The sequence below is a fragment of the Scyliorhinus torazame genome, chromosome 2 (assembly GCF_047496885.1).
Source record: "Scyliorhinus torazame isolate Kashiwa2021f chromosome 2, sScyTor2.1, whole genome shotgun sequence".
Lineage (NCBI taxonomy): Eukaryota > Metazoa > Chordata > Chondrichthyes > Carcharhiniformes > Scyliorhinidae > Scyliorhinus > Scyliorhinus torazame.
The window spans coordinates 9,897,874-9,918,423 of record NC_092708.1 but is presented as its reverse complement, the minus strand read 5'-3'; the positions used below and the strand labels follow the sequence as shown (position 1 = coordinate 9,918,423).

Genomic DNA, 20,550 nt, shown 5'->3' with positions numbered 1-20,550 from the left:
ACTGTAATTAACCCCAAACCCACTGTAATTAAACCCAAACCCACCCACTGTAATTAACCCCAATCCCTCCCAATGTAATTAACCCCAATCCCACACACTGTAATTCACCCCAATCCCACCCACTGTAATTAACCCCAATCCCACCCACTGTAATTTACCCCAATCCCACCCACTGTAATTAACCCCAATCCCACCCACTGTAATTAACCCCAATCCCACCCACTGTAATTAACCCCAATCACACCCGCTGTAATTAACCCCAATCCCACTGTAATTAACCCCAATCCCACCCAATGTAATTAACCCCAAACCCTCCCACTGTAATTAACCCCAATCCCACTGTAATTAACCCCAATCCCGCCCACTGTAATTAACCCCAAACCCACCCACTGTAATTAACCCCAAACCCACCCACTGTAATTACCCCCAATCCCACCCACTGTAATTAACACCAAACCCACCCACTGTAATTAACCCCAATCCCACCCACTGTAATTAACCCCAAACCACCCCACTGTAATTAACCCCATTCCCACTGTAATTAACCCAAATCCCACCCTCTGTAATTAACCCCAAACCCACCCACTGTAAGTAACCCCAATCCCACCCACTGTAAGTATGCCCAAACCCACCCACTGTAATCAAACCCAAACCCACCCACTGTAATTAACTCCAAACCCACCCACTGTAATTAACCCCAATCCCACTGTAATTAACCCCAGTACCACCCACTGTAATTAACCCCAATCACACCCACTGTAATTAACCCCAATCCCACCCACTGTAATTAACGCCAAACCCACCCACTGCAATTAACCCCAAACCCACCCACGGTAATTAACCCCAAACCCACCCACTGCAATTAACCCCAAACCCACTGTAATTAACCCCAATCCCACCCCCTGTAATTAACCCCAATCCCACCCACTGTAATTAATCCCAATCCCACACACTGTAATTAACCCCAATCCCACCCACTGTAATTAACCCAAACCCACCCACTGTAATTAACCCCAAACCCACCCACTGTAATTTACCCCAAACCCACCCACTGTTTTTAACCCCAAACCCACCCACTGTAATTTACCCCAATCCCACCCACTGTAATTAACCCCAATCCCACTGTAATTAACCACAAACCCACTGTAATTAACCCCAATCCCACCAACTGTAATTAACCCAAACCCACCCACTGTAATTAACCCCAATCCCACTGTAATGAACCCCAATCACACCCACTGTGATTAACCCCAATCCCACCCACTGTAATTAACCCCAAACCCACCCACTGTAATTAACCCCAAACCCACTGTAATTAACCCCAATCCCACCCACTGTAATTAACGCCAAACCCACTGTAATTAACCCCAAACCCACTGTAATTAACCCGAATCCCACCCACTGTAATTAATCCCAAACCCACCCAATGTAATTAACCCCAATCCCTCCCACTGTAATTAACCCCAATCCCACCTACTGTAATTCACCCCAATCCCACCCACTGTAATAAACCCCAATCCCACCCACTGTAATTAACCACAATCCCACCCACTGTGAGTAACCCCAATCCCACCCACTGTAATTAACCCCAAACCCACTGTAATTAACCCCAAACCCACTGTAATTAACCCCAAACCCACCCACTGTAATTAACCACAATCCCACCCACTGTGATTAACCCCAATCCCACCCACTGTAATTAACCCCAAACCAACTGTAATTAACCCCAAACCCACCCACTGTAATTAACCACAATCCCACCCACTGTAATTAACCCCAATCCTACCCACTGTAATTAACCCCAAACCCACTGTAATTAACCCCAAACCCACTGTAATTAACCCGAATCCCACCCACTGTAATTAATCCCAAACCCACTGTAATTAACCCTATTTCCACCCACTGTAATTAAATCCAATCCCACCCACTGTAATTAACCCCAAACCCACTGTAATTAACCTCAATCCCACCCACTGTAATTAACTCCAAACCCTCTGTAATTAACCCCAAACCCACTGTAATTAACCCCAAACCCACTGTAATTAACCCCAAACCCACTGTATTGTACCCCAAACCCACTGTAATTAATCCCAAACCCACCCACTGTAATTAACCCCAGACCCACCCGCTGCAATTAACCCCAAACCCACTGTAATTAACCTCAATCCCACCCACTGTAATTAACCCCTATCCCACCCACTGTAATTAACCCCAAACCCACTGTAATTAACCTCAATCCCACCCACTGTAATTAACCCCAAACCCACTTTAATTAACCTCAATCCCACCCACTGTAATTAACCCCAAACCCACCCACTGTAATTAATCCCAAACCCACTGTAATTAACCCAATTTCCAACCACTGTAATTAACCCCAAACCGACCCACTGTAATTAACCCCAAACCCACCCACTGTAATTAACCCCAAACCCACTGTAATTAACCCCAATCCCACCCACTGTAATTAACCCCAATCCCACCCACTGTAATTAACCCCAAACCCACTGTAATTAACCCCAATCCCACACACTGTAATTAACCCCAATCCCACCCACTGTAATTAACCCCAATCCCACCCACTGTAATTAACCCCAAACCCACTGTAATTAACCCCCAACCCACCACTTTAATTAACCCCAATCCCACACACTGTAATTAACCCCAAAACCACTGTAATTAACCCCAATCCCACTGTAATTAACCCCAATCCCACCCAATGTAATTAACCCCAAACCCACCCACTGTAATTAACCCCAAACCCACTGTAATTAACCCCAAACCCACTGTAATTACCTTCAATCCCACCCACTGTAATTAACCCCAAACCCACCCACTGTAATTAACCACAAACCCACCCACTGTAATTACCCCCAATCCCACCCACTGTAATTAACACCAAACCCACCCACTGTAATTAACCCCAATCCCACCCACTGTAATTAACCCCAAATCCACCCACTGTAATTAACCCCATTCCCACTGTAATAACCCGAATCCCACCCTCTGTAATTAACCCCAAACCCACCCACTGTAATTAACCCCAATCCCACCCACTGTAAGTATCCCCAAACCCACCCACTGTAATTAACCCCAAACCCACCCACTGTAATTAACTCCAAACCCATCCACTGTAATTAACCCCAATCCCACTGTAATTAACCCCAGTACCACCCACTGTAATTAACCCCAATCCCACCCACTGTAATTAACGCCAAACCCACCCACTGCAATTAACCCCAAACCCACCCACGGTAATTAACCCCAAACCCACCCACTGCAATTAACCCTAAACCCACTGTAATTAACCCCAATCCCACCCACTGTAATTAACCCCAATCCCACCCACTGTAATTAATCCCAATCCCTCACACTGTAATTAACCCCAATCCCACACACTGTAATTAACCCAAACCCACCCACTGTAATTAACCCCAAATCCACCCACTGTAATTTACCCCAAACCCACCCACTGTTTTTAACCCCAAACCCACCCACTGTAATTTACCCCAATCCCACCCACTGTAATTAACCCCAATCCCACTGTAATTAACCACAAACCCACTGTAATTAACCCCAATCCCACCAACTGTAATTAACCCAAACCCACCCACTGTAATTAACCCCAATCCCACTGTAATGAACCCCAATCACACCCACTGTGATTAACCCCAATCCCACCCACTAATTAACCCCAAACCCACCCACTGTAATTAACCCCAAACCCACTGGAATTAACCCCAATCCCACCCACTGTAATTAACCCCAAACCCACTGTAATTAACCCCAAACCCACTGTAATTAACCCGAATCCCACCCACTGTAATTAATCCCAAACCCACCCAATGTAATTAACCCCAATCCCTCCCACTGTAATTAACCCCAATCCCACCCACTGTAATTCACCCCAATCCCACCCACTGTAATTAACCCCAATCCCACCCACTGTAATTAACCACAATCCCACCCACTGTGATTAACCCCAATCCCACCCACTGTAATTAACCCCAAACCCACTGTAATTAACCCCAAACCCACCCACTGTAATTAACCACAATCCCACCCACTGTGATTAACCCCAATCCCACCCACTGTAATTAACCCCAAACCCACTGTAATTAACCCCAAACCCACCCACTGTAATTAACCACAATCCCACCCACTGTAATTAACCCCAATCCCACCCACTGTAATTAACCCCAAACCCACTGTAATTAACCCCAAACCCACTGTAATTAACCCGAATCCCAACCCACTGTAATTAACCCCAAACCCACCCAATGTAATTAACCACAATCCCTCCCACTGTAATTAACCCCAATTCCACCCACTGTAATTCACCCCAATCCCACCCACTGTAATTAACCCCAATCCCACCCACTGTAATTAACCCCAAACCCACCCACTGTAATTAACCCCAAACCCACTGTAATTAAACCCAAACCCACCCACTGTAATTAACCCCAATCCCTCCCACTGTAATTAACCCCAATCCCACACACTGTAATTCACCCCAATCCCACCCACTGTAATTAACCCCAATCCCACCCACTGTAATTTACCCCAATCCCACCCACTGTAATTAACCCCAATCCCACCCACTGTAATTAACCCCAATCCCACCCACTGTAATTACCCCCAAACCCACCCACTGTAATTAACCCCAAACCCACCCACTGTAATTTACCCCATTCCACCCACTGTAATTAACCCCAATCCCACCCACTGTAATTTACCCCAATCCCACCCACTGTAATTAACCCCAATCCCACCCACTGTAATTAACCCCAAACCCACTGTAATTAACCCCAATCCCACCCACTGTAATTAACCCCAATCCCACCCGCTGTAATTAACTCCAAACCCACTGTAATTAACCCCAATCCCACCCACTGTAATTAATCCCAATCCCACTCATTGTAATTAACCCCAATCCCACACACTGTAATTAACCCCAAACCCACCACTTTAATTAACCCCAATTCCACACACTGTAATTAACCCCAAACCCACTGTAATTAACCCCAAACCCAACCACTGTAATTAACCCCAATCCCACCCACTGTAATTAACCCCAATCACACCCACTGTAATTAACCCCAATCCCACTGTAATTAACCCCAATCCCACCCAATGTAATTAACCCCAAACCCACCCACTGTAATTAACCCCAATCCCACTGTAATTAACCCCAATCCCACCCACTGTAATTAACCCCAAACCCACCCACTGTAATTAACCCCAAACCCACCCACTGTAATTACCCCCAATCCCACCCACTGTAATTAACACCAAACCCACCCACTGTAATTAACCCCAATCCCACCCACTGTAATTAACCCCATTCCCACTGTAATTAACCCAAATCCCACCCTCTGTAATTACCCCCAAACCCACCCACTGTAATTAACCCCAATCCCACCCACTGTAAGTATGCCCAAACCCACCCACTGTAATCAATCCCAAACCCACCCACTGTAATTAACTCCAAACCCACCCACTGTAATTAACCCCAATCCCACTGTAATTAACCCCAGTACCACCCACTGTAATTAACCCCAATCACACCCACTGTAATTAACCCCAATCCCACCCACTGCAATTAACCCCAATCCCACTGTAATTAACCCCAATCCCACCCACTGTAATTAACGCCAAACCCACCCACTGCAATTAACCCCAAACCCACCCACTGTAATTAATCCCAAACCCACCCACTGCAATTAACCCCAAACCCACTGTAATTAACCCCAATCCCACCCACTGTAATTAACCCCAATCCCACCCACTGTAATTAATCCCAATCCCACCTACTGTAATTGACCCCAATCCCATCCACTGTAATTAACCCCAATCCCACCCACTGTAATTAACCCCAATCCCACCAACTGTAATTAACCCAAACCCACCCACTGTAATTAACCCCAATCCCACCCACTGTAATTAACCCCAATGACACCCACTGTGATTAACCCCAATCCCACCTACTGTAATTAACCCCTATCCCACCCACTGTAATTAACCCCAAACACACCCACTGTAATTAACCCCAAACCCACTGTAATTAACCCCAATCCCACCCACTGTAATTAACCCCAAACCCACTGTAATTTACCCCAATCCCACCCACTGTAATTGACCCCAAACCCACTGTAATTAACCCCAATCCCACCCGCTGTAATTAACACCACACCCACTGTAATTAACCCGAAACCCACTGTAATTAACCCCAATCCCACCCACTGTAATTAATCCCAAACCCACCCACTGTAATTAACCCCAATCCCACCCACTGTAATTAACCCCAATCCCACCCACTGTAATTAACCCCAATCCCACACACTGTAATTAACCCCAATCCCACTGTAATTAACCCCAAACCAACCCACTGTGATTAACCCCAATCCCACCCACTGTAATTAACCCCAAACCCACCCACTGTAATTAACCCCAAACACACCCACTGTAATTTACCCCAATCCCACCCACTGTAATTAACCCCAATCCCACCCACTGTAATTAACCCCAATCCCACCCACTGTAATTAATCCCAATCCCACTGTAATTAACCCCAAACCCACCCACTGAAATTAACCCCAAACCCACCCACTGTAATTTACCCCATTCCACCCACTGTAATTAACCCCAATCCCACCCACTGTAATTTACCCCAATCCCACCCACTGTAATTAACCCCAATCCCACCCACTGTAATTAACCCCAATCCCACCCACTGTAATTAACCCCAAACCCACTGTAATTAACCCCAATCCCACCCACTGTAATTAACCCCAATCCCACCCACTGTAATTAACTCCAAACCCACTGTAATTAACCCCAATCCCACCCACTGTAATTAATCCCAAACCCACTCATTGTAATTAACCCCAATCCCACACACAGTAATTAACCCCAAACCCACCACTTTAATTAACCCCAATTCCACACACTGTAATTAACCCCAAACCCACTGTAATTAACCCCAAACCCAACCACTGTAATTAACCCCAATCCCACCCACTGTAATTAACCCCAATCACACCCACTGTAATTAACCCCAATCCCACTGTAATTAACCCCAATCCCACCCAATGTAATTAACCCCAAACCCACCCACTGTAATTAACCCCAATCCCACTGTAATTAACCCCAATCCCACCCACTGTAATTAACCCCAAACCCACCCACTGTAATTACCCCCAATCCCACCCACTGTAATTAACACCAAACCCACCCACTGTAATTAACCCCAATCCCACCCACTGTAATTAACCCCAAACCCACCCACTGTAATTAACCCCATTCCCACTGTAATTAACCCAAATCCCACCCTCTGTAATTAACCCCAAACCCACCCACTGTAATTAACCCCAATCCCACCCACTGTAAGTATGCCCAAACCCACCCACTGTAATCAAACCCAAACCCACCCACTGTAATTAACTCCAAACCCACCCACTGTAATTAACCCCAATCCCACTGTAATTAACCCCAGTACCACCCACTGTAATTAACCCCAATCACACCCACTGTAATTAACCCCAATCCCACCCACTGCAATTAACCCCAATCCCACTTTAATTAACCCCAATCCCACCCACTGTAATTAACGCCAAACCCACCCACTGCAATTAACCCCAAACCCACCCACTGTAATTAATCCCAAACCCACCCACTGCAATTAACCCCAAACCCACTGTAATTAACCCCAATCCCACCCACTGTAATTAACCCCAATCCCACCCACTGTAATTAATCCCAATCCCACCTACTGTAATTGACCCCAATCCCATCCACTGTAATTAACCCCAATCCCACCCACTGTAATTAACCCCTATCCCACCCACTGTAATTAACCCCAAACACACCCACTGTAATTAACCCCAAACCCACTGTAATTAACCCCAATCCCACCCACTGTAATTAACCCCAAACCCACTGTAATTTACCCCAATCCCACCCACTGTAATTGACCCCAAACCCACTGTAATTAACCCCAATCCCACCCGCTGTAATTAACACCACACCCACTGTAATTAACCCGAAACCCACTGTAATTAACCCCAATCCCACCCACTGTAATTAATCCCAAACCCACCCACTGTAATTAACCCCAATCCCACCCACTGTAATTAACCCCAATCCCACCCACTGTAATTAACCCCAATCCCACACACTGTAATTAACCCCAATCCCACTGTAATTAACCCCAAACCAACCCACTGTGATTAACCCCAATCCCACCCACTGTAATTAACCCCAAACCCACCCACTGTAATTAACCGCAAACACACCCACTGTAATTTACCCCAATCCCACCCACTGTAATTAACCCCAATCCCACCCACTGTAATTAACCCCAATCCCACCCACTGTAATTAACCCCAATCCCACTGTAATTAACCCCAAACCCACCCACTGAAATTAACCCCAAACCCACCCACTGTAATTTACCCCAATCCCACCCACTGTAATTAACCCCAATCCCACCCACTGTAATTAACCCCAATCCCACCCACTGTAATTAACCCCAATCCCACTTTAATTAACCCCAATCCCACCCACTGTAATTAACCCCAATCCCAACCACTGTAATTAACTCCAAACCCACTGTAATTAACCCCAATCCCACCCACTGTAATTAACCCCAATCCCACCCACTGTAATTAACCCCAATCCCACCCACTGTAATTAACTCCAAACCCACTGTAATTAACCCCAATCCCACCCACTGTAATTAACCCCAAACCCACTGTAATTAACCCCAACCCCACTCATTGTAATTAACCCCAATCACACCCACTGTAATTAATCCCAAACCCACTCATTGTAATTAACCCCAATCACACCCACTGTAATTAACCCCAATCCCACTGTAATTAACCCGAATCCCACCCACTGTAATTAATCCCAAACCCACCCACTGTAATTAACCCCAATCCCACCCACTGTAATTAACCCCAATCCCACCCACTGTGATTAACCCCAATCCCACCCACTGTAATTAATCCCAATCCCACCCACTGTAATTAACCCCAAACGCACCCACTGTGATTAACCCCAATCCCACCCACTGTAATTAACCACAATCCCACCCACTGTAATTAACCCCAATCCCACCCACTGTAATTAACCCCAAACCCACTGTAATTAACCCCAATTACACCCACTGTAATTAACCACAATCCCACCCACTGTGATTAACCCCAAACCCACCCACTGTAATTAACCCCAAAGCCACCCACTGTAATTAACCCCAATCCCACCCACTGTAATTAACCCCAAACCCACCCACTGAAATTAACCCCAATCCCACCCTCTGTAATTAATCCCAAACCCACCCACTGTAATTAACCCCAATCCCACCCACTGTAATTAATCCCAAACCCACCCACTGTAATTAACCCCAATCCCACCCACTGTAATTTACCCCAATCCCAACCACTGTAATTAACCCCAATCCCACTGTAATTAACCCCAATCCCACCCACTGTAATTTACCCCAATCCCACCCACTGTAATTAACCCGAATCCCACCCACTGTAATTAATCCCAAACCCACCCACTGTAATTAACCCCAATCCCACCCACTGTAATTAACCCCAATCCCACCCCCCGGTAATTAACCCCAAACCCACCCACTGTGATTAACCCCAATCCCACTGTAATAAACCCCAATCCCACCCACTGTAATTAACCCCAAACCGACCCACTGTAATTAACCCCAAACCGACCCACTGTAATTAACCCCAATCCCACCCACTGTAATTAACCCCAATCCCACTGTAATTAACCCCAATCCCACCCACTGTAATTAACCCCAAACCCACCCACTGAAATTAACCCCAATCCCACCCTCTGTAATTAATCCCAAACCCACCCACTGTAATTAACCCCAATCCCACCCACTGTAATTAATCCCAAACCCACCCACTGTAATTAACCCCAATCCCACCCACTGTAATTTACCCCAATCCCAACCACTGTAATTAACCCCAATCCCACTGTAATTAACCCCAATCCCACCCACTGTAATTTACCCCAATCCCACCCACTGTAATTAACCCGAATCCCACCCACTGTAATTAATCCCAAACCCACCCACTGTAATTAACCCCAATCCCACCCACTGTAATTAACCCCAATCCCACCCCCCGGTAATTAACCCCAAACCCACCCACTGTGATTAACCCCAATCCCACTGTAATAAACCCCAATCCCACCCACTGTAATTAACCCCAAACCGACCCACTGTAATTAACCCCAAACCGACCCACTGTAATTAACCCCAATCCCACTGTAATTAACCCCAATCCCACCCACTGTAATTAACCCCAAACCGACCCACTGTAATTAACCCCAAACCGACCCACTGTAATTAACCCCAATCCCACCCTCTATAATTAACCCCAAACCGACCCACTGTAATTAACCCCAATCCCACCCACTGTAATTAACCCCAATCCCACCCACTGTAATTTACCCCAAACCCACCCCCTGTAATTAACCCCAAACCCACTGTAATTAACCCCAAACCCACTGTAATTACTCCCAATCCCACCCACTGTAATTTACCCCAAACCCACCCACTGTAATTAACCCCAAACCCACTGTAATTAACCCCAAACCCACTGTAATTACTCCCAATCCCACCCACTGTAATTAACCCCAAACCCACCCACTGTAATTAACCCCAAACCCACCCACTGTAATTACCCCCAATCCCACCCACTGTAATTAACCCCAAACCCACCCACTGTAATTAACCCCAATACCACCCACTGTAATTAACCCCAAACTCACCCACTGTAATTAACCCCAATCCCACTGTAATTAACCTGAATCCCACCCACTGTAATTAACCCCAAACCCACCCACTGTAATTAACCCCAAACCCACCCACTGTAATTACCCCCAATCCCACCCACTGTAATTAACCCCAAACCCACCCACTGTAATTAACCCCAATCCCACCCACTGTAATTAACCCCAAACACACCCACTGTAATTAACCCCAAACACACTGTAATTAACCCCAATCCCACTAACTGTAATTAACCCTAATCCCACTGTAATTAACCCCAATCCCACACACTGTAATTAACCCCAATCCCACCCACTGTAATTAACCCCAAACCCACTGTAATTAACCCCAATTCCACCCATTGTAATTAACCCCAATCCCACCCACTGTAATTAACCCCAAACCCACCCACTGTAATTAACCCCAATCTCACCCACTGTAATTAACCCCAATCCCACCCACTATAATTAACCCCAATCCCACCCACTGTAATTAACCCCAATCCCACCCACTGTAATTAACCCCAAACCCACTGTAATTAACCCCAATCCCACCAACTGTAATTAACCCCAATCCCACCCACTGTAATTAACCCCAATCCCACCCACTGTAATTACCCCAAACCCACTGTAATTAACCCCAATGCCACCCACTGTAAGTATCCCCAAACCCACCCACTGTAATTAACCCCAAACCCACCCACTGTAATTAACCCCAATCCCACTGTAATTAACCCCAGTACCACCCACTGTAATTAACCCCAATCACACCCACTGTAATTAACCCCAATCCCACCCACTGCAATTAACCCCAATCCCACTGTAATTAACCCCACTCCCACCCACTGTAATTAACGCCAAACCCACCCACTGCAATTAACCCCAAACCCACCCACTGTAATTAACCCCAAACCCACCCACTGCAATTAACCCCAAACCCACTGTAATTAAGGCCAATCCCACCCACTGTAATTAACCCCAATCCCACCCACTGTAATTAATCCCAATCCCAACTACTGTAATTGACCACAATCCCATCCACTGTAATTAACCCCAATCCCACCCACTGTAATTAACCCCAATCCCACCAACTGTAATTAACCCCAATCCCACTGTAATTAACCCCAATCCCACTGTAATGAACCCCAATCACACCCACTGTGATTAACCCCAATCCCACTGTAATGAACCCCAATCACACCCACTGTGATTAACCCCAATCCCACCCACTGTAATTAACCCCAATCCCACCCACTCTAATTTACCCCAAACCCACCCACTGTAATTAACCCCAACCCCACTGTAATTAACCCCAAACCCACTGTAATTACTCCCAATCCCACCCACTGTAATTTACCCCAAACCCACCCACTGTAATTAACCCCAAACCCACTGTAATTAACCCCAAACCCACTGTAATTACTCCCAATCCCACCCACTGTAATTAACCCCAAACCCACCCACTGTAATTAACCCCAAACCCACCCACTGTAATTACCCCCAATCCCACCCACTGTAATTAACCCCAAACCCACCCACTGTTATTAACCCCAATACCACCCACTGTAATTAACCCCAAACTCACCCACTGTAATTAATCCCAATCCCACTGTAATTAACCTGAATCCCACCCACTGTAATTAACCCCAAACCCACCCACTGTAATTAACCCCAAACCCACCCACTGTAATTACCCCCAATCCCACCCACTGTAATTAACCCCAAACCCACCCACTGTAATTAACCCCAATCCCACCCACTGTAATTCACCCCAAACACACCCACTGTAATTAACCCCAAACCCACCCACTGTAATTAACCCCAAACACACTGTAATTAACCCCAATCCCACTAACTGTAATTAACCCTAATCCCACTGTAATTAACCCCAATCCCACACACTGTAATTAACCCCAATCCCACCCACTGTAATTAACCCCAAACCCACTGTAATTAACCCCAATTCCACCCATTGTAATTAACCCCAATCCCACCCACTGTAATTAACCCCAAACCCACCCACTGTAATTAACCCCAATTTCACCCACTGTAATTAACCCCAATCCCACCCACTATAATTAACCCCAATCCCACCCACTGTAATTAACCCCAATCCCACCCACTGTAATTAACACCAAACCCACTGTAATTAACCCCAATCCCACCAACTGTAATTAACCCCAATCCCACCCACTGTAATTAACCCCAATCCCACCCACTGTAATTAACCACAAACCCACTGTAATTAACCCCAATCCTACCCACTGTAAGTATCCCCAAACCCACCCACTGTAATTAACCCCAAACCCACCCACTGTAATTATCTCCAAACCCACCCACTGTAATTAACCCCAATCCCACTGTAATTAACCCCAGTACCACCCACTGTAATTAACCCCAATCACACCCACTGTAATTAACCCCAATCCCACCCACTGCAATTAACCCCAATCCCACTGTAATTAACCCCACTCCCACCCACTGTAATTAACGCCAAACCCACTCACTGCAATTAACCCCAAAGCCACCCACTGTAATTAACCCCAAACCCACCCACTGCAATTAACCCCAAACCCACTGTAATTAAGCCCAATCCCACCCACTGTAATTAACCCCAATCCCACCAACTGTAATTAACCCCAATCCCACTGTAATTAACCCCAATCCCACTGTAATGAACCCCAATCACACCCACTGTGATTAACCCCAATCCCACTGTAATGAACCCCAATCACACCCACTGTGATTAACCCCAATCCCACCCACTGTAATTAACCCCAATCCCACCCACTGTAATTAACCCCAATCCCACCCACTGTAATTAACCCCAAACCCACTGTAATTAACCCCAATCCCACCCACTGTAATTAACCCCAAACCCACTGTAATTTACCCCAATCCCACCCACTGTAATTAACCCCAAACCCACTGTAATTAACCCCAATCCCACCCGCTGTAATTAACACCACACCCACTGTAATTAACCCCAAACCCACTGTAATTAACCCCAATCCCACCCACTGTAATTAATCCCAAACCCACCCACTGTAATTAACCCCAATCCCACCCACTGTAATTAACCCCAATCCCACACACTGTAATTAACCCCAATCACACCCACTGTAATTAACCCCAATCCCACTGTAATTAACCCGAATCCCACCCACTGTAATTAATCCCAAACCCACCCACTGTAATTAACCCCAATCCCACCCACTGTAATTAACCCCAATCCCACCCACTGTAATTAACCCCAAACCCACCCACTGTGATTAACCCCAATCCCACCCACTGTAATTAACCCCAATCCCACCCACTGTAATTAACCCCAAACCACCCACTGTAATTAACCCCAAACCCACTGTAATTAACCCCAATCCCACCCACTGTAATTAATCCCAAACCCACCCACTGTGATTAACCCCAATCCCAACCACTGTAATTAACCCCAAACCCACCCACTGTAATTAACCCCAAACCCACCCACTGTAATTTACCCCAATCCCACCCACTGTAATTAACCCCAATCCCACCCACTGTAATTAACCCCAATCCCACTGTAATTAACCCCAAACCCACCCACTGTAATTAACCCCAGTACCACCCACTGTAATTAACCCCAATCACACCCACTGTAATTAACCCCAATCCCACCCACTGCAATTAACCCCAATCCCACTGTAATTAACCCCACTCCCACCCACTGTAATTAACGCCAAACCCACTCACTGCAATTAACCCCAAAGCCACCCACTGTAATTAACCCCAAACCCACCCACTGCAATTAACCCCAAACCCACTGTAATTAAGCCCAATCCCACCCACTGTAATTAACCCCAATCCCACCAACTGTAATTAACCCCAATCCCACTGTAATGAACCCCAATCACACCCACTGTGATTAAACCCAATCCCACTGTAATGAACCCCAATCACACCCACTGTGATTAACCCCAATCCCACCCACTGTAATTAACCCCAATCCCACCCACTGTAATTAACCCCAAACCCACTGTAATTAACCCCAATCCCACCCACTGTAATTAACCCCAAACCCACTGTAATTTACCCCAATCCCACCCACTGTAATTAACCCCAAACCCACTGTAATTAACCCCAATCCCACCCGCTGTAATTTACACCACACCCACTGTAATTAACCCCAAACCCACTGTAATTAACCCCAATCCCACCCACTGTAATTATTCCCAAACCCACCCACTGTAATTAACCCCAATCCCACCCACTGTAATTAACCCCAATCCCACACACTGTAATTAACCCCAATCACACCCACTGTAATTAACCCCAATCCCACTGTAATTAACCCGAATCCCACCCACTGTAATTAATCCCAAACCCACCCACTGTAATTAACCCCAATCCCACCCACTGTAATTAACCCCAATCCCACCCACTGTAATTAACCCCAAACCCACCCACTGTGATTAACCCCAATCCCACCCACTGTAATTAACCCCAATCCCACCCACTGTAATTAACCCCAATCCCACCCACTGTAATTAACCCCAATCCCACTGTAATTAACCCCAAACCCACCCACTGTAATTAACCCCAAACCCACCCACTGTAATTTACCCCAATCCCACCCACTGTAATTAACCCCAATCCCACCCACTGTAATTAACCCCAATCCCACCCACTGTAATTAACCCCAATCCCACTGTAATTAACCCCAATCCCACCCACTGTAATTAACCCCAATCCCACCCACTGTAATTAACTCCAAACCCACTGTAATTAACCCCAATCCCACCCACTGTAATTAACCCCAATCCCACCCACTGTAATTAACCCCAATCCCACCCACTGTAATTAACTCCAAACCCACTGTAATTACCCCGAATCACACCCACTGTAATTAACTCCAAACCCACTGTAATTAACCCCAATCCCACCCACTGTAATTAACCCCAAACCCACTGTAATTAACCCCAATCACACCCACTGTAATTAATCCCAAACCCACCCACTGTAATTAACCCCAATACCACCCACTGTGATTAACCCCAATCCCACCCACTGTAATTAACCACAAACCCACCCATTGTAATTAACCCCAAACCCACCCACTGTGATTAACCCCAATCCCACCCACTGTAATTAACCACAATCCCACCCACTGTAATTAACCCCAATCCCACACACTGTAATTAACCACAATCCCACCCACTGTGATTAACCCCAAACCCACCCACTGTAATTAACCCCAAACCCACCCACTGTAATTAACCCCAATCCCACCCACTGTAATTAATCCCAAACCCACCCACTGTAATTAACCCCAATCCCACCCACTGTAATTTACCCCAATCCCACCCACTGTAATTAACCCCAATCCCACCCACTGTCATTAACCCCAATCCCACCCACTGTAATTAACCCCAAACCCACTGTCATTAACCCCAATCCCACCCACTGTAATTAACCTCAAACCCACTGTAATTAACCACAATCCCACCCACTGTAATTTACCCCAATCCCACCCACTGTAATTTACCCCAATCCCAACCACTGTAATTAACCCCAATCCCACCCACTGTAATTAACCCCAATCCCACCCACTGTAATTAACCCCAAACCCACTGTAATTAACCCCAATCCCACCCACTGTAATTAACCCCAATCCCACCCACTGTAATTAACCCCAAACCCACTGTAATTAACCCCAATCCCACCCACTGTGATTAACCCCAATCCTACCCACTGTAATTAACCACAATCCCACCCACTGTAATTAACCCCAATCCCACCCACTGTAATTAACCCCAAACCCACCCACTGTGATTAACCCCAATCCCACCCACTGTAATTAACCACAATCCCACCCACTGTAATTAACCCCAATCCCACCCACTGTAATTAACCACAATCCCACCCACTGTGATTAACCCCAAACCCACCCACTGTAATTAACCCCAAACCCACCCACTGTAATTAACCCCAAACCCACCCACTGTAATTAACCCCAATCCCACCCACTGTAATTAATCCCAAACCCACCCACTGTAATTAACCCCAATCCCACCCACTGTGATTTACCCCAATCCCACCCACTGTAATTAACCCCAATCCCACTGTAATTAACCCCAATCCCACCCACTGTAATTTACCCCAATCCCACCCACTGTAATTAACCCCAATCCCACTGTAATTAACCCCAAACCCACTCATTGTAATTAACCCCAATCACACCCACTGTAATTAACCCCAATCCCACTGTAATTAACCCGAATCCCACCCACTGTCATTTATCCCAAACCCACCCACTGTAATTAACCCCAATTCCACCCACTGTAATTAACCCCAATCCCACCCACTGTAATTAACCCCAAACCCACCCACTGTGATTAACCCCAATCCCACCCACTGTAATTAACCCCAATCCCACCCACTGTAATTAACCCCAAACCACCCACTGTAATTAACCCCAAACCCACTGTAATTAACCCCAATCCCACCCACTGTAATTAATCCCAAACCCACCCACTGTGATTAACCCCAAACCCACCCACTGTAATTAACCCCAAACCCACTGTAATTAACCCCAATCCCACCCACTGTAATTAATCCCAAACCCACCCACTGTAATTAACCCCAATCCCACCCACTGTAATTTACCCCAATCCCACCCACTGTAATTAACCCCAATCCCACTGTAATTAACCCCAAACCCACCCACTGTAATTAACCCCAATCCCACCCACTGTAATTAACTCCAAACCCACTGTAATTAACCCCAATCCCACCCACTGTAATTAATCCCAAACCCACCCACTGTAATTAACCCCAATCCCACCCACTGTAATTAACCCCAATCCCACTGTAATTAACCCCAATCCCACCCACTGTAATTAACCCCAAACCGACCCACTGTAATTAACCCCAAACCGACCCACTGTAATTAACCCCAATCCCACCCACTGTAATTAACCCCAATCCCACTGTAATTAACCCCAATCCCACCCACTGTAATTAACCCCAAACCGACCCACTGTAATTAACCCCAAACCGACCCACTGTAATTAACCCCAATCCCACCCACTGTAATTAACCTCAATCCCACCCTCTGTAATTAACCCCAAACCGACCCACTGTAATTAACCCCAATCCCACCCACTAATTAACCCCAATCCCACCCACTGTAATTTACCCCAAACCCACCCACTGTAATTAACCCCAAACCCACTGTAATTAACCCCAAACCCACTGTAATTACTCCCAATCCCACCCACTGTAATTTACCCCAAACCCACCCACTGTAATTAACCCCAAACCCACTGTAATTAACCCCAAACCCACTGTAATTACTCCCAAACCCACCCACTGTAATTAACCCCAAACCCACCCACTGTAATTACCCCCAATCCCACCCACTGTAATTGACCCCAAACCCACCCACTGTAATTAACCCCAATACCACCCACTGTAATTAACCCCAATCCCACTGTAATTAACCTGAATCCCACCCACTGTAATTAACCCCAAACCCACCCACTGTAATTAACCCCAAACCCACCCACTGTAATTACCCCCAATCCCACCCTCTGTAATTAACCCCAAACCCACCCACTGTAATTAACCCCAATCCCACCCACTGTAATTAACCCCAAACACACCCACTGTAATTAACCACAATCCCACCCACTGTAATTAACCCCAATCCCACCCACTGTAATTAACCACAATCCCACCCACTGTGATTAACCCCAAACCCACCCACTGTAATTAACCCCAAAACCACCCACTGTAATTAACCCCAATCCCACCCACTGTAATTAATCCCAAACCCACCCACTGTAATTAACCCCAATCCCACCCACTGTAATTTACCCCAATCCCACCCACTGTAATTAACCCCAATCCCACCCACTGTAATTAACCCCAATCCCACCCACTGTAATTAACACCAAACCCACTGTAATTAACCCCAATCCCACCCACTGTAATTAACCACAATCCCACCCGCTGTAATTTACCCCAATCCCACCCACTGTAATTTACCCCAATCCCACCCACTGTAATTAACCCCAATCCCACCCACTGTAATTAACCCCAATCCCACCCACTGTAATTAACCCCAAACCCACTGTAATTAACCCCAATCCCACCCACTGTGATTAACCCCAATCCCACCCACTGTAATTAACCACAATCCCACCCACTGTGATTAACCCCAAACCCACCCACTGTAATTAACCCAAAACCCACTGTAATTAACCCCAAACACACCCACTGTAATTAACCACAATCCCACCCACTGTAATTAACCCCAATCCCACCCACTGTAATTAACCACAATCCCACCCACTGTGATTAACCCCAAACCCACCCACTGTAATTAACCCAAAACCCACCCACTGTAATTAACCCCAAACCCACCCACTGTAATTAACCCCAATCCCACCCACTGTAATTAATCCCAAACCCACCCACTGTAATTAACCCCAATCCCACCCACTGTAATTTACCCCAATCCCACCCACTGTAATTAACCCCAATCCAACTGTAATTAACCCCAATCCCACCCACTGCAATTTACCCCAATCCCACCCACTGTAATTAACCCCAGTCCCACTGTAATTAACCCCAAACCCACTCATTGTAATTAACCCCAATCACACCCACTGTAATTAACCCCAATCCCACTGTAATTAACCCGAATCCCACCCACTATAATTAATCCCAAACCCACCCACTGTAATTAACCCCAATCCCACCCACTGTAATTAACCCCAATCCCACCCACTGTAATTAACCCCAAACCCACCCACTGTGATTAACCCCAATCCCACCCACTGTAATTAACCCCAAACCCACCCACTGTAATTAACCCCAAACCCACTGTAATTAACCCCAATCCCACCCACTGTAATTAATCCCAAACCCACCCACTGTGATTAACCCCAATCCCACCCACTGTAATTAACTACAAACCCACCCACTGTAATTAACCCCAAACCCACTGTAATTAACCCCAATCCCACCATCTGTAATTAATCCCAAACCCACCCACTGTAATTAACCCCAATCCCACCCACTGTAATTTACCCCAATCCCACCCACTGTAATTAACCCCAATCCCACTGTAATTAACCCCAAACCCACCCACTGTAATTAACCCCAATCCCACCCACTGTAATTAACCCCAATCCCACCCACTGTAATTAAATCCAAACCCACTGTAATTAACCCCAATCCCACCCACTGTAATTAACCCCAATCCCACCCACTGTAATTAACCCCAATCCCACTGTAATTAACCCCAAACCCACCCACTGTAATTAACCCCAATCCCACTGTAATTAACCGCAATCCCACCCACTGTAATTAACCCCAATCCCACCCACTGTAATTAACCCCAATCCCATTGTAATTAACCCCAAACCCACCCACTGTAATTAACCCCAATCCCACTGTAATTAACCCCAATCCCACCCACTGTAATTAACCCCAATCCCACCCACTGTAATTAACCCCAAACCGACCCACTGTAATTAACCCCAAACCGACCCACTGTAATTAACCCCAATCACACCCACTGTAATTAACCCCAATCCCACTGTAATTAACCCCAATCCCACCCACTGTAATTTACCCCAAACCCACACACTGTAATTAACCCCAAACCCACTGTAATTAACCCCAAACCCACTGTAATTACTCCCAATCACACCCACTGTAATTTACCCCAAACCCACCCACTGTAATTAACCCCAAACCCACTGT

General features: G+C 46.3%; 1 protein-coding gene across 9 annotated transcripts in view; it reads left to right on the top strand.

The window, feature by feature from the left end:
- Window positions 1-20,550, top strand: part of tns1b (tensin 1b) — a 1,628,779-nt gene that overhangs the window by 986,096 nt on the left and 622,133 nt on the right. The window lies entirely within an intron of this gene.